This window comes from Anopheles moucheti, chromosome 2, assembly GCF_943734755.1.
Source record: "Anopheles moucheti chromosome 2, idAnoMoucSN_F20_07, whole genome shotgun sequence".
NCBI lineage: Eukaryota > Metazoa > Arthropoda > Insecta > Diptera > Culicidae > Anopheles > Anopheles moucheti.
The window spans coordinates 67,261,943-67,276,320 of record NC_069140.1 but is presented as its reverse complement, the minus strand read 5'-3'; positions in this window follow the sequence as shown (position 1 = coordinate 67,276,320).

Below are 14,378 nucleotides of genomic sequence, written 5' to 3'. Positions count from 1 at the left end.
TATATTAACTCGCGGAATATTATAAACGCGTAACGATCACTGTAATAGTTCTTTCGGACAGACTACGGGACATAGTCCTACATAACACAAACAACACTAGACTTCTTTGGTTGAGTACGACTATCAAGTACGACAGTTACCGCGAGTGGAATTGTTTGCGAGTGACTGCCAGTGACCTTTCAATCTTTATTTATATCATAATTTCGGGTATACATCGTGAGAACAATTTTGTTGGGAATTTCCACTCGTCCACATACCGGACTCTCGGATATCTGATGCTTTTGTTTGGCTAAATTTTGATTGGTTGGTATAACGTTTTCTTGCATTTAATTCTAATTTGTTGGATGGAGTAGTTCTGTTTCCTATAAGCTATGTACGGTTGGGACGTCTCGTGACAAATCGCCTCTAACTAAAGCCACCTCACCCAATTTTGCGAGGAGAATAAAAACGGAATTTAGCGTTTTTAACTCGCGAACACTCCTCTACGGGAGTGAACCCGAGCATCACTGCAGCCCAGGCACCCGAATCGCAGAAAGTTCGACCCCAGTTCGACCCCCGAACCGCGGTCGAACTTTGGGTCGAACCTCAAATCAGTTCGACCCAAAACTCGCCGAACTTTGCCGAATGCAGTGGTCGAATCCGCACCCGAAGCGCAGTTCGGAAAAAATAATGGCCGCGATCGCGTTGGTGTGGGTAAAAAGGCGACCGCCGTTCTCTCGCTTCGCTTCCCTATTCTCATTCTCCCGGGTGTACGTGTACTGTTGTAGTCCTGTCTGTGGCGGAGTAGCCGCGTGTGTTCGTCTCGTCCGTTTCTAGTCTAGATTTTCTGTCGCTGTTGAAATGTGAGATCGCTTGAGTGTTTCGCAAGGAAGCGGGGTGGTGCAGGTGTGAAACTGAGCAAGCCCGGGTGTGTATTTCCTTTTTCTGTAAGTAAAGTAGAGAGAAGAACGACGGTTTCGAACCGGAGAGTTTTATACTAGCTTACCAGGGAGTTTACGGTGTCCGCTGTTCGATCCACGAGGGGATAGTGTGCAAACATATAGATTTTGTTGTACGCGCAGCGCGTCGATCGAGACACCGGTCGGTGATAAAGTACCGTGTGTGTGTGTGACGTGGTGGCGAGGGCGTGTATGCTTAGGCGTACAAAATAGCCATAATCAAACTATGTCGGTAGGTAAGCAAAGTAAAGTGCGTCGATTAAGGACACAATGTGCTACATAACTGCGGTTCTCCTCCACAGTACCTGGACTCTCTATCGTACCGGAGGATTGCGCATCATGAAAGCCAGTGTCCAGCGGCAACCGTGTTATGGTCAGGATGGGCAGAACATATCGCTGACCGAGTTGCCGCTGAACAGTTCTCCTGATGCCGATGTATGATCGGACACATTTGTGTAATACCCTTTTTCTGCTAGAGGGAAGAGTATCCTTATCCCTTTTTTGAGAGCCGAGCATCGAACGAGGCACGAAATTTGATGCTTGCTAACGCAAAGCACCTATTCACCCGTTGACCCGTTCACCAATCTAATAAGATTTCTTCTACTCTCTCAGCTCCTACTCCACCATCCCCATTACCAGCATTAGGATGTGTCACCATCAGCTGTTCTGTTGTCTTGTAATACAATCAAGTGACCACATACGGCTACACGAACAAAAAGCAAATGTCTTGTACTTGATTATCTTGTGTAACATATCACAATCTGGGCGATAATCTGATATCATTACTTATCTCACATTCTGGTCAGTAATGGGTGAATCCGTGCTTTTACTGGCATGCAAATATTACATAGTTGTACGAATACGCTGTTGCTCGATACATATTTGAGCGGTAAACGCAGGTTGCTATTACAGAGAAACCCGACTTGTGATCGTTGCTAACCGTATTCACCAATTCGTCCAACATTTCAGACGCAAGTGGCCACTTTGCTAAGTGCGCGTTGGTGACAGAAATGCCATGGCACAAGGAACTGTAGAAGGCTAATTCCGAATCCTTCTACCCTTCACTGAATTAGACAGGCTGTCTCAGACCCGATGAAACCTGGTCGCACTGGGGCTTTGTTCACCTTGTCATGATGCCCAGTTTGCCATCGCGTTATCACATCAGCATGGGATTTGTGCTACGGTGCCCAGATCCTGGCTGTGCAGCCGATTACCGACAGGAACACCTTCGCGGCGTATCATTGCTGCGGTGTCCTGGTGGATCACTGTTTCGGTGGTCTGGCTTAGTAAAGAAAGTGGAAAGTAACTGAACAACGTCTTTTTCAATCCGTTGTGCCAGTAGTGCTCATGGTAAGGCGCAGTAGTTTCCCTCCCATGTTTGGTTGGCAGCAAGGAGTTTTCAGTGTCGGGCAACTGTAAAATCATGTTGATGGATCGCCCAGTAGCGGACGCCATCGCCAATAGACATATTGCCAAAAGACCGGTCAGTGTCCCCTTCGATGCCGCTGTCGTCTGAAAAGCTATCGTAAGAGTCCAGATATGACTATATGATAGTCTATTAACATCTTCCAGTCCTTCCTTGTAACGGATCCACCGATCCAGACGATTCAAGTACCGCCTTGGATTTAAGGAACTAAAACAAGGAACTGTATTTCAAACCGTCAAACAGCAAACAGCACTCGAATTCAATAACTCGGCTAGGGCCAACTTGCCGATCATCTTCTACGGCCACGTACACCTTGGTCTACCGGTGATAAAATCGGATAGCAGTCAAAGTCAAAAAGTAGCGAATAAAATAAAACATGTCCGTGTGTATTATCGATAGCATTTGACAATTTCAGCGCATCATAGTAACATGCATAACATGCGTAATACACAAAATAATTATAAAGTGGAAATATACATAAATTGTACATCGAATCCCTATCAGATTTGGTTGAACGCCGAGCGGCGTCGCCAAACGCTCAGCTGATCGGTGCGTTGATGAGACGGAGGACGAAGGGACGAGGGGGGAAGCCACACGCTACAAACTCTGCTATACATAGAAACCTCTCTGATAATTTTCAGCCACAACAACCTATACATACAAACCAAATGCAGTCGTCCTCAAAATGTGTGGGAGAAGAGCGGTGGAGAGGCCTGTGGAACGAGGCGAAGGTGCAGAACATTTTCGAATATGCGCGAGTACGAGCAAGAGGGGAATAGCTGTTAGAGCGAGCACTCTCAAATTTTGTATGGCGCTTGGTCGAACTGTTAAGAACTGGTAAGACGTCAGTGTGCACAGGACAATACCGACTGCTCTCGGAGGGTTGCCCGCTAGCTTCCGGATCACCTAATGGGTTTGAGAAGCGCTATCAGCTCGGATTGAAAGGGTGAACAATCCTACGCTTGGTATATTTTGCTTCACAATGATAGGAAGAGTTGACATCGAAGGATCAAAAAGCCACGTTGCTATGAACGCTTGGCGGCCACAAGCCAGTTATCCCGGGGACTGGACGGGATCCCGAACGTCGCGGTAAAGGCCGCAATCAGAGAGCACCCGGCGACGTTCGCCCGGGTGTTCAACGATCTGCTGGAGCGGGGCGAGTTCCCGAAGGGGTGGAAGGAGGCGCGGCTAGTCCTGGTGCCCAAGCCGGGGAAACCACCTGGCGACCCTGCGGCGAGTCGACCGTTGCTCCTTGAGGGAGCAGTCCCCAAGATGCTTGAGAAGTGTGTTCTCGACCGCCTTAATGAGCACTTGGAGGACAGCAGTGCCCCTCAGCTGTCGCCGGAGCAGTACGGCTTTCGTCGCGGGAGGTCGACGGTCCAGGCCATCCAGCAGGTCATCGAGCGGGGCGAGTTCGCGCGGTCATTTCACCGGTCGAACGGACGCGATCCTCGGTGTTTGGTGGTGGCAGCACTAGACGTCCAGAACGCCTTCAACACGGCGAGCTGGAGGGCGATCGCTGCAGCCCTGGAGGAAAAGCAAGTCCCGGCTGCTCTGCGGAGAATACTGCGCAGCTACTTCTCCGAGCGCGAGCTGGTTTACGAAACCAGCGAAGGACCGGTGCGCAGGAAGGTGTCGGCAGGCGTACCGCATGGCTCCATTGTCGGCCCCACATTGTGGAACACAATGTACGACGGAGTCCTGCGGCTGGCGTTCCCGGACGGCGTTGAGGCGATCGGGTTTGCGGACGACCTGGTGGTGCTGGCAGGCGGCGGCTGATCTGGCACAGGACGCGATTGCCATGATTGCTGCATGGATGGCGGAGCGTCATTTACACCTTGCCCCGGCCAAAACCGAGCTCATCATGGTGTCCACCATGCGGCAGGGCTACGAGCAGCCCACGGTCGCCATCGAGGGACTGGAGCGACAGCCAACGAGGTCCCTGAAGTACTTGGGCGTGATTCTGCATGATCACCTGCTGTGGACCCCGCACGTGGAGTACGCCACGGCGAAGGCACTCCGTGCGGCGAAGGGGATCTCCCGTTTAATGCAAAACCACGGAGGCCCCAAAGGAGCGAAGCGGCGGCTGCTGTCCTCGGTGGTTGATTCGACGCTTCGGTACGCTGCTCCGGTGTGGCACGAGGCCATCAACATCAGGCGATGCAGGCGGATGCTGCAGCAGGTGCAGGCGCAGTACGCGAGGCCGGTAGCCAGGACCTTCATATCGGTGCGATATGAGGTCGCCACGGTTCTGGCTAGCGTCATCCCGATCTGCTTGCAGATTAGGGAGGACGCTCGATGCTACCACCAGCATCAGACGACCGGCGCTCCATTGAGCCAGCTGCGCGTGGAGGAGCGCGCTGCCACTCTGCGTCAGTGGCAGGATGATTGGGACGCGTTGGCACCAGCGAGCCGATTCACGGCATGGACGCACCGGGTGATCCCGGACATTGAGGGGTGGAAGAACCGTCGGTTTGGGGAGATGACTTTTCATCTCTCCCAAGTTCTCTCGGGCCACGGTTTCTTTCACGAATATCTGCATGTGCAGAGATTCACCCCCTCACCGGACTGCGTGCGGTGCTTGGGTGTCGTTGAGTCGGCCGAGCACGCTTTCTTCGACTGTCCGCGCTTCGCTGACGTGCGGACGGAGGTGTTGGGCGAGGGCGATGTGGCTATCGTCACGGCGGAGAATTTGCAGACCTTCCTGCTGAGCAGCCGGGAGAATTGGAGCGCTGTGTGTGAGGTGGCCCGGCGCATCACAACAGCGTTGCAGCAGGAGTGGTATGTGGAGCGGGCCACGAGCGCAAACGAGGACATGGTTGCTGCGGCACGTCGACTTGACGCGGCACATGATGAGGTGGTTGCGGCGCGTAACAACCGGCGCAACGAGGCGCGACGCCAATTGATGGTGGAGCGCCGCCTGGCGAGGGGCGAGCCTCCACCTCCAACGCACCCGGACGGGACGCCCCTCAGTGCGGTGGAGATTGAGAGGCGTGAGGAGCGGCAGCGACGCGTCCGGGACAATGTGCGCCGACATCGTGCGCGGCGTAGGCTGGAGGAGAGCGAGACGCCCAGTTGTATGGACTACTTGTGGGCCCTTTTCGGGGTTGGGGCGTTCCCAGAGGACGCAGGGGACGAAACCAACAATGCCACTAGGGCAATACAACACTGAAGGCCGCTGAGGCAAAAAGAGGCGCGAACGCCCATTAAACCTTAGCATTAAGGGTTGGGAAAAGGATGACCAAAAGGCCGTTTTGGCACAAAAGAGGCGCGAACGCCCATCTTATCCTAAGACACGACTAGATTGGGCTGTATACGGGAAGCATTGGCCGTCACGGCAAAAGGAGGCGCGAACGCCCATTAAGGCAGTAGGGCCCCCCCCAGCTGATCCCTCGCGGGTAGGCTGGGCTGGGTGGCCTTTAAGTAGGGTGGGGCTAACAAATTACTATGTATTGGTACTTCTTACCTGAAATACAAGCACTTCTCTTAAAAGCCAGTTATCCCGGGAGTGACATTCGAGCAGTCGAGCAGAACGGTCATGGTGTGTTTGCTCCGCAGTGAGAACGAAAATATTTGTGCAAAAATCCTTTTAAAAGACTAGAATCTAGTTATAAAACGTTGATTAGAGTACGCAATACGTGAAACGAGTGAAAACCGCGTGAAAATCGGTGCGATAACGCGGAAAATAAGTAAATAACATTCCCCCATACATTTTGTATGGGGAACTATTTCCGCCACAAAAACGGGCAAAATAGACCTTTTTCGGTGAGGTTTGTGGTGAAAAAGCGAGATTGGACGCCATTTAAGCGATTTAGAGTGATAGACTGTGTTTGCCGGCGAAATTCGGCCCGAAATACTGAGTGGAAAACTTGCGCAAAGGTTTACAATAACAACAACAACAACAGTGTGTGTGTGTCGCGAGTTTGCGCAAAAATCCGGTCCAAACGGACCGGATGTGGAGGAAAACGTTAGTTTTTGTGCCCGTGAGCTGCCTTTAGCTGAAAACAGGACGAAAATCGGTGAAGAATTGCGTAAAAACAGTGACGGTAGTAGCAAAAAGTATCAAAAATCGCGAAAATTATTTTTTGACATTTTGTGACAACCCGGGACGGCCCAAGAGGCAAAAATTGTAAGGCGAGCAGTTCCCAAGGACAAAATTTTTTGAATCGACAGTTTCTGCTCGAATTACATAAAGTGTGCGGAAAATTCGGGGAAGCAGTGGGGGCTGGCCGGCAGCTCGAATCTGCTCGATTCGACCAGTTTATTCGAGCTTGAAACTGCTGGAATTTCCGAATTTTGCCGGAAATCGCGAAAAAAAATTCGGGAACGACTGCGGGGAAGTAAATGGAGCACCGCGTATGAAATAGCTGGAGAGTAGACCCAGCTATGGCGTCGAATTTGCGCTCCATGGCAAGATCGACGGACACCCGACCACCGGTGGGCTCGAAGCCGATGGTGCTTCTGAGCAAGGTGACGGAAGGGCAGACGACTGCCAAGAGTGGTGCTGCTCGCAGTAGCACGATCGCAGCAGCAGCGTCGGTAGTGCCGATGGAGCGGCTCATCGAGCGGTTGGAGGACCAACTGGCCCTCCGCCGCGCACAACTGACGGAAAAGGCGGAACAGTTCCGAAAAGACCTCGCGGCGATGCAGGAGAGCCATCGCCAGGAGGTGCAGTACCTGCGGGAGGAGAACCGCAGGGAACGCGAGGCATCTAATGGTCTGCTGACACAGCTAGTGTCTATAAAGCAGCAACAGCAGCAGCAGCAGCAGTAGCAACAGCAGCGGCAGAAGCAGGCAGCGGGTGCGGTGACGGCTACGGTGGTGCCGTCTCCGGACCAGGAAGGCGGCTCCTGGGCCGAAGTGGTGCGCCGTAAGCCGGCACGCCAGCAGTCGGCCCAGCAACAACGGCAGGAGCAGCAGCAGTGGCAGCAGCAGAAGCAGCGGCAACAAACGCAGCAGGGTGGCGCAGTGTATCGCCCTCTGCAGATGCGCCAACCGCAGCAGCAGCAGTGGCAGCTGAAGGGTCAGCTGTTGCACAGCCGGAACCAGCAGCAGCCACATCATCAGCAGCAGCCGCGACAGCAACAACAGCAGCAGCAACAACGTCGTCCGACGCGACGCAGTGTGCGTCCAGACACTATCGAAGTTGCGCCAGCTGAGGGTATAACCTGGACGCAGGTTTACCTGAAGCTGCGAACGGCTCCGGAGCTAGAGGGCTCCGTGCCGACCGGACATTGGGATGGGTCGACGCACGGCTCAAGGCCACCTTCGCGTCCCCATCAAACGGACCGCTGATAGCGAAGCGCTCGCTGCTAAGATACAAGGCGTCCTTGGGGAAAAGGGAGTGGCGCGAGTCTTGACAGACATGGGAGAAATCCTTGTCACTCATGTTGACTCGCTGGCCACCGTCGACGACGTAAAGGAAGCGATCCGGGCCAAACTTGGAGTGGCACCGGGCATCACCTTCGCCGACGTGTGGGAGTTGAACGACGGCACGAAACGCGCTCGTGTCCGCCTCCCGCTGGCGAAAGCGCAGCTTTTGCACGAGGCGAGACTGCCACTGTGTCAGTGCATCAGCACGGCGCGTGAAGTCCCCCGTCGTCCTGTCAGCCAGCGCCGTTGCTTGCGCTGCTTTTGCATCGGCCACATCGTGCGCGACTGTCGGAGCGACACAGATCATCGTGGAAAGTGCTTCCGCTGTGGCATCGCCGGCCATTTGGCGAAGGAATGCACCTCGGAGGCCAGGTGCCTCAAGTGTGGTGGCCCGCACAGCATCGGCCACGCAAGCTGTGGACAGCCGCCAGCACCATGCGAGTGAAGCAGCAGCTGCGTGTGTTGCAGGCGAACCTGGGCGGTGGACGCACTGCCCAGGACTTCGTCCTGCAATCCGCTAGGACGGAGCGGATCGACGTGTTGCTGCTCTCGGAGGTGTACCGGCCTCCGGAGAACAACGGAACGTGGACAGTCGACTCGTCGGGGGAAGTAGCCGTGGTGGCTACCGGGACACATCCCATCCAGCATGTGTGGCGCAGCCCAACGCCTGGATTGGTAGCCGCCCAGATCGACGGCATTGTGTTTGTCAGCTGCTATGCTCCCCCCCGCCTCACCATCGGCGAGTTCGAGCACTTTCTGGAGGCTCTGGAGCTGGAAGCGCTTCCCCACCCTCACGTCGTCGTAGCAGGCGACTTCAACGCCTGGCACGAGGAGTGGGGAAGTGAGCGCAACACCGTGCGAGGCGAGGAGCTGCTTTCTACCATCCAGCAGCTCGGGTTGAGGATCCTCAACCGAGGAACAACCCCAACGTTTGTCGGGAACGGCGTTGCCACTCCCAGTGTCGTCGACGTGTCGTTCGCGAGCGAGTCCATCGCTCGACCCGACACCTGGGCAGTGGCCCCCGACTCGTTGGCGGGGTTCTACATGGCGTCCGACCACCGGTACATCCTCTTCACCGTCGGGCCGTCCTCCTCGCCTCAGCACCAGACCGAGCGGCATCATCAGCGACAGCAGCAGCAGCAGCAGCACCACCATCGGCGGCAGCAGCAGCAGCAGCATCGACACCAGCGACGCAGCCATCAGCCCATCTCCTATCGCCAGGGCAGGAGATGGAAGGCCTCGCAGTTCTCGGCCGAGGCGTTCCGGGTGGCACTGCGAGCGGCGAGCTTCGAGGAGCGAGCGGTCAGCCAGGAGAGAATGGCAGCCAGCATCAACATCGGCGGAGTAGCGGTTCCTGCCACCAGATCCATCCGGTATCTGGGCGTGTGGCTGCAGGACCATCTGTCCTGGGTCCCGCACGTAGAAAAGGTTGCGGCAAAGGCGGAGAAGGTCGCCCAGGCGGGGACACGGCTTCTGCCGAATCACAGCGGCCCGAAATCGTCGCGAGCTCGCCTACTGGCGGCTGTAGCGGACTCCATCCTTCGCTATGGAGCCCCAGTATGGTCGGAAGGCTTGGAAAGACGACAATGCCGCAGGCTTGTCAGTCGAGTACAGCGTAAGACGGCGATACGGGTCTGCAGAGCGTTCCGGACGGTGCGCGGCGAGACGGCAGTGCTGTTGGCCGTCATCAATGAAGACAGCCGAATATACCGTCAGCTGCACCAGGAGGAACGGATGGATACCGGCGAGCAGGTCCGGGCCATCGAGCGAGAGCGAACCTACCGGATGTGGCAGGCCGAGTGGGACGCGGACGCCGAGAGCGGGGAAGCCAGCCGGTACACGCGTTGGTCGCACCGAGTGGTCCCCGACTTCAGAGCCTGGCAGTCACGGAAACATGGAGACGTGACGTTCCAGTTGGCACAGGTGTTGTCCGGTCACGGATTTTTCCGCGACTACCTGTGCAACATGGGCTTCACGTCGTCCCCGGACTGTCAGCGCTGCCCCGGTGTGGCCGAGACGGCCGAACACGCAGTGTTTTGCTGTCCGCGGTTTGCTGCGGTGCGCGAGGAGCTGTTAGGCGGGTCGGATCCGGTGTCTCCCGACAACATCATCGGTTGCTTCTTGGAGAGCCCCGATCGTTGGAGCCGTGTGTGCGAGGCCGCACAACGCATAACAGACGAGATCAGGACGAATGGAACGAGAGCGGGAGATGCTGGCCGCGCAGGATGGTGCGCCGTCCCAGCGGGACAACTCGGTGGCAATAGCTCGCAACCAGCGGCGGTATGCGGCTCGACGAGCGGCCACTGCCGCACGACGAGAAGCGGCACGAGGTGGGCGTCCGCCATCGCCATCCCCATCCCCTACGACGGAGGCTCGCCGGGCAGCGGTTCGCGAGCGTGTGGCTCGATGGCGAGCCCGGCGACGAGAGAGCAATGCTAACAACATCGGCAACCTGTTCGGGGAGCAGGAGAGTATCGACACCAACAGCGAAACGGAGGAGCCGGAAAACTCCTACTCCGGCCTCACGGCGGCCGAAGCTGCGGCAGCCGTAGAGGCGGAAACCTCCTCACGGTAGCGAAACGGTTTCGCGGAAGATAAAGTGGCCCAGCGGGGCATTCGCACCAGCGGCAGACGTTGCGTCTGAGTAGAAGTGAAAAAGCGATTGGGAAAAGGGAAAGTTTCTCTATAATAAATGAGTAAGGTGCCTGCGTGCACGGATACAAAAGAACACAGACAACAGACAACAAAGAACACATCACTCCACCAAAACCCACGCGGGTGAACGGGGTGATGGGCGTGGAGAGGTTTTAAATTTGAAGTAACAATTGTATTGAAATAAACTAAACCTTGCATTATAAAAAAAAAAGCCAGTTATCCCGGGGGGAGGAGCGAGCTGTCATTCGTAGTGTATGGACGTGAAAGTGCCGCTCTGAGTTGTGGCGGAATAATTGCGTGAAAAACTACCAAAACCGGTGAGAGAACGATATTCTTTTGAGTTTAAGACTGTTTCCTGGCAGATTGGCGAAGACTGCGAAAGAATCAGTTGATATTTACGCGAAAACGAGAGCCCAACGATCAGCGTCGGGTGTGTCACAGCGTGTGGTTGTGCGCAATCGACGACTGAAAACACTCGTGTGACGTCACACTGAGCCGCTGACGTCACGAGAGGTGAGAAAAATAGTAGCGGCGACACACACCGCAAAAGCTCTCGGTGCTATAATCGCGTATGCGGACGGCATACCTGTCTGGCGTGTAGCACCGAGCACCGCCAACTTGACACTTGACCTGTCATCTGCAATAGTCGGCTCTAATTCTGCTCCTGTTATCTTCCGTGTTTTAACTGTTTCCTTTGATTTCTTTTTGCTGGCGGTTGGTTCGAAATCAAAGCACCTGCTTCAAAGTTGCTGTTAAGCCTGATTTACCTAACTGATAACTAGTCCGTCACCACACAGTTTCACTTTTCCGTTGCCCGTTCAACGCATCATACTACGGCCATTTGGCTCATACGGAATTGTTTAACAATGGAGTCGATTTGTTGTTCGTGTGCTTATCCTTTGGAATCAACCGATAACGTGATCTTCTGTTGCTACTGTGAAGCGTCTTTTCACTTCAAATGCATCAAGGTTCCTTCCGCGCTACTAAGTGAGGTGAACAGCCGCATCGACTTGCACTGGAGTTGCACCGGTTGCACCGCCGTACTAAAAAATGACCTGGTCTGCAGGTCGGTTTCCAGGCGGCACTTACTGCAGTAATTGACTCGATGAAGACCATTATCTTGGAACCCTTAAAAGCCGAATTACGCGCCAGTGTCGCATCGCATCATATTAGTCCTGTAAGTGCGTATCCCTGCTTGTTTACGTGACACAGCGTTTATTCCGCACACTTGGACTAGCGGCCTAAGGATCAGAATGTTTACAAACTTCGTTCCTTCACAACCACAAAGTAATTTTCATCAAACTATCAACCAGCTGCTGAGCCATATTCGTGGTTCACCTCATCAAGCTTCACAAACACATACGCCGCACGTCGAAAGTCCTAATGTCACACTCATATCACGAGCCCCTCCGAAATTCATCAATGCTCCTGCCGTTAAGCCTCGTGACAACGCTTCGTCCCGGCAGTCGACCCTGGAGAGATTTTTTCATGCCAAAGATTCAGCCAACAGCGCCACATCAATTTCACCGCGATGCACTCACTAGGCTTCCATCACCATTGCACGCCCCGCTGCATTCTACACACCGCACTTCAATCACCATGCTCACTGATTGCTACCCGCTTCCTACTATTCGACACGTTATGGTACCACTTGCAATGTATTACTAAAACAAGCGCGGCTTACGCACCAAACTTGACGAATTTCGGCTCTCTCTTAGCGAATCCGTTTACGACGTGGTTATACTTACCGAAACTTGGTTGAATGAAGCCGTACCAACTGCCCTATTTTGTGAAGACAACTTCTTAATCTACCGGTGTGATAGATCATCAGTTAACAGTACACGATCCCGTGGCGGCGGTGTATTGATTGCATATGCGTCAAAGCTCTCATCCAGACTAATAACTACGTGCATCACTGCGTTGGAGCAAGTATGGGTTTGCATTGACTGTTCAAACGCTTCCGTTTATGTGGGTGTATTCTACATACCGCCAAGCCTCAGCACGGATCCCCGCATCATCAATCTATTTCGCGATAGTGTGAGTGAGATTGCCGATCGATTGCGTCCAGCTGACAAACTTATTATTCTTGGGGACTGTTGCGACGAAAGCGTTCGACACCCCTGTCGGTAAGGTAACGGCGCGCTTCGGCAGGACCCGACGATAAACGGCGCGCAACTGGCACGCGAGTAAGCAGCTAGAAAACGTGTAGGATCAGTACGAAACTAGCAGTGAAGATTATTAAACGTGTAGAAAGTGACAAGTAGCAAAACGAACAGGAAAACACAGAAAGGAGACGAAAGTAAGTGGACGGTTCGAGGATCAGAATAAGTGCTTAATTTAGTAATATAGTTTCAGAACCGTCCGCAAATCCGTCCGTCTACAAGTGTACGAGAGTAGAATCTGGCGAATAAAGTGACGGTTATCGAAAAACCTCCGCAACAGGGACTTTAATCAGCCGTCCATCGAATGGTCCTTCACACTAGAAAATTCAGTTCTTGGTGAACCTTCCCGCTTCTTCTACACGCCTAGTTCCTCCTCAGCCTCCAGTGAATGTTTTATTCACGGCGTGGAATTCAACGGATTGCTTCAGCTGAACGGGGTGAGAAACAACATGCATCGCATATTGGACCTACTCCTGACATCTCCCGAGACGGCCACATCATGTTCCACTGTGCTCAGAAACGACCTACCGCTTCTGCCAATTGGCCAGCTCCACCCACCACTTATGAGGGCTGACAATAAAGTAAGGTCTCCAACGCTGCAACTTCGCCGGATCACGCGCTAGGCGAAATCTGGCAACACCGCCGTGTTCCACCACACCACTTTGCTGCTGGGTGAGGCTTCCCCGACCGCTCAGTCTTGGCTGAGCAGCCGTCAACGATGGAGGTACCCCTCGTGTCAGCGTCCAAGTGCGAATTGCGTTCTGTAATACGTTTTTTGAGTGCGAAAAAGGAGACACCTATTGAAATCCATCGTCAACTAGTTGAAGTTTACGGGGAAAAGTGTATGGACATAAAAAAACGTGCGTAAGTGGAGCCGCGAGTTCAATTCCGGGCGCACTAATGTTCACGACGAGGAGAGAAGTGGCCGACCGTCGGTCTCGGATGCGATAGTTCAAGCAGTGGAGGCAGAAATGCTCAAAAACCGCCGTGCGACAATTAGGGACTTGGAGAGAAGCTTGGAGGAGTGTGTAGCAGCGAAACAATCCGTCATATCCTTGTGAACAACTTGCAGTATCACAAAGTTTCTGCCCGATGTGTGCCGAAACAGCTGACCGAAGACCACATGAAGCGGCGCGTGGAATGTGCGACCAAAGTTGTGGCCCGTATTGAAGAGGAAGGCGATGATTTTTTGGGACACTTTGAATTGGTTGTCAATCGAGTGCTGCTGTCCAAACAGGCCTTGCAACGTTCACAACAGTTGAAAGATTGCGAAAACAAACAGCGTTTTTCTACAATTTGGTGCACTGGTCGTGTTTGACTGGATCGCAAACCAGCAGCTGATTTAAAAGTTTCTCCGGTTGATTTACAAGATTGTTAAGAACTGCTTAAGTGTAATTTGGAGTATTCGTGTTTAAATGATATGTCGCATATAAGCATCACAGTCCAGGTGGGAGCTGAACGCAAACAGGACATGTCGTATATTTGTACGTTATATTTCATTCTTGATAACTGACCAAGGTTCGGGACTATACAACTACAATGGCCAAATATCTAAAACACGATGCAAGATGTTCAGATCAGGCAAATGACTATCTCAGACTAAGAGACGAAGCCGCTAAGGCTTAATGTCTGTAAAAACCTAAAATATCAACAATAGTGCTATGTGACTTGGAATATATTTTGCCGAATAGTTTTTTTTATATGAGAGCCAAGGTTACATCCAAGCCAAGGCATCTCGAGCGATGGGAAATTTGACAAATTATTAAACTAAATGAAATAAAATTATTAACGTCGACCAATTGGGAATAAAACCTCTTTTTAAAC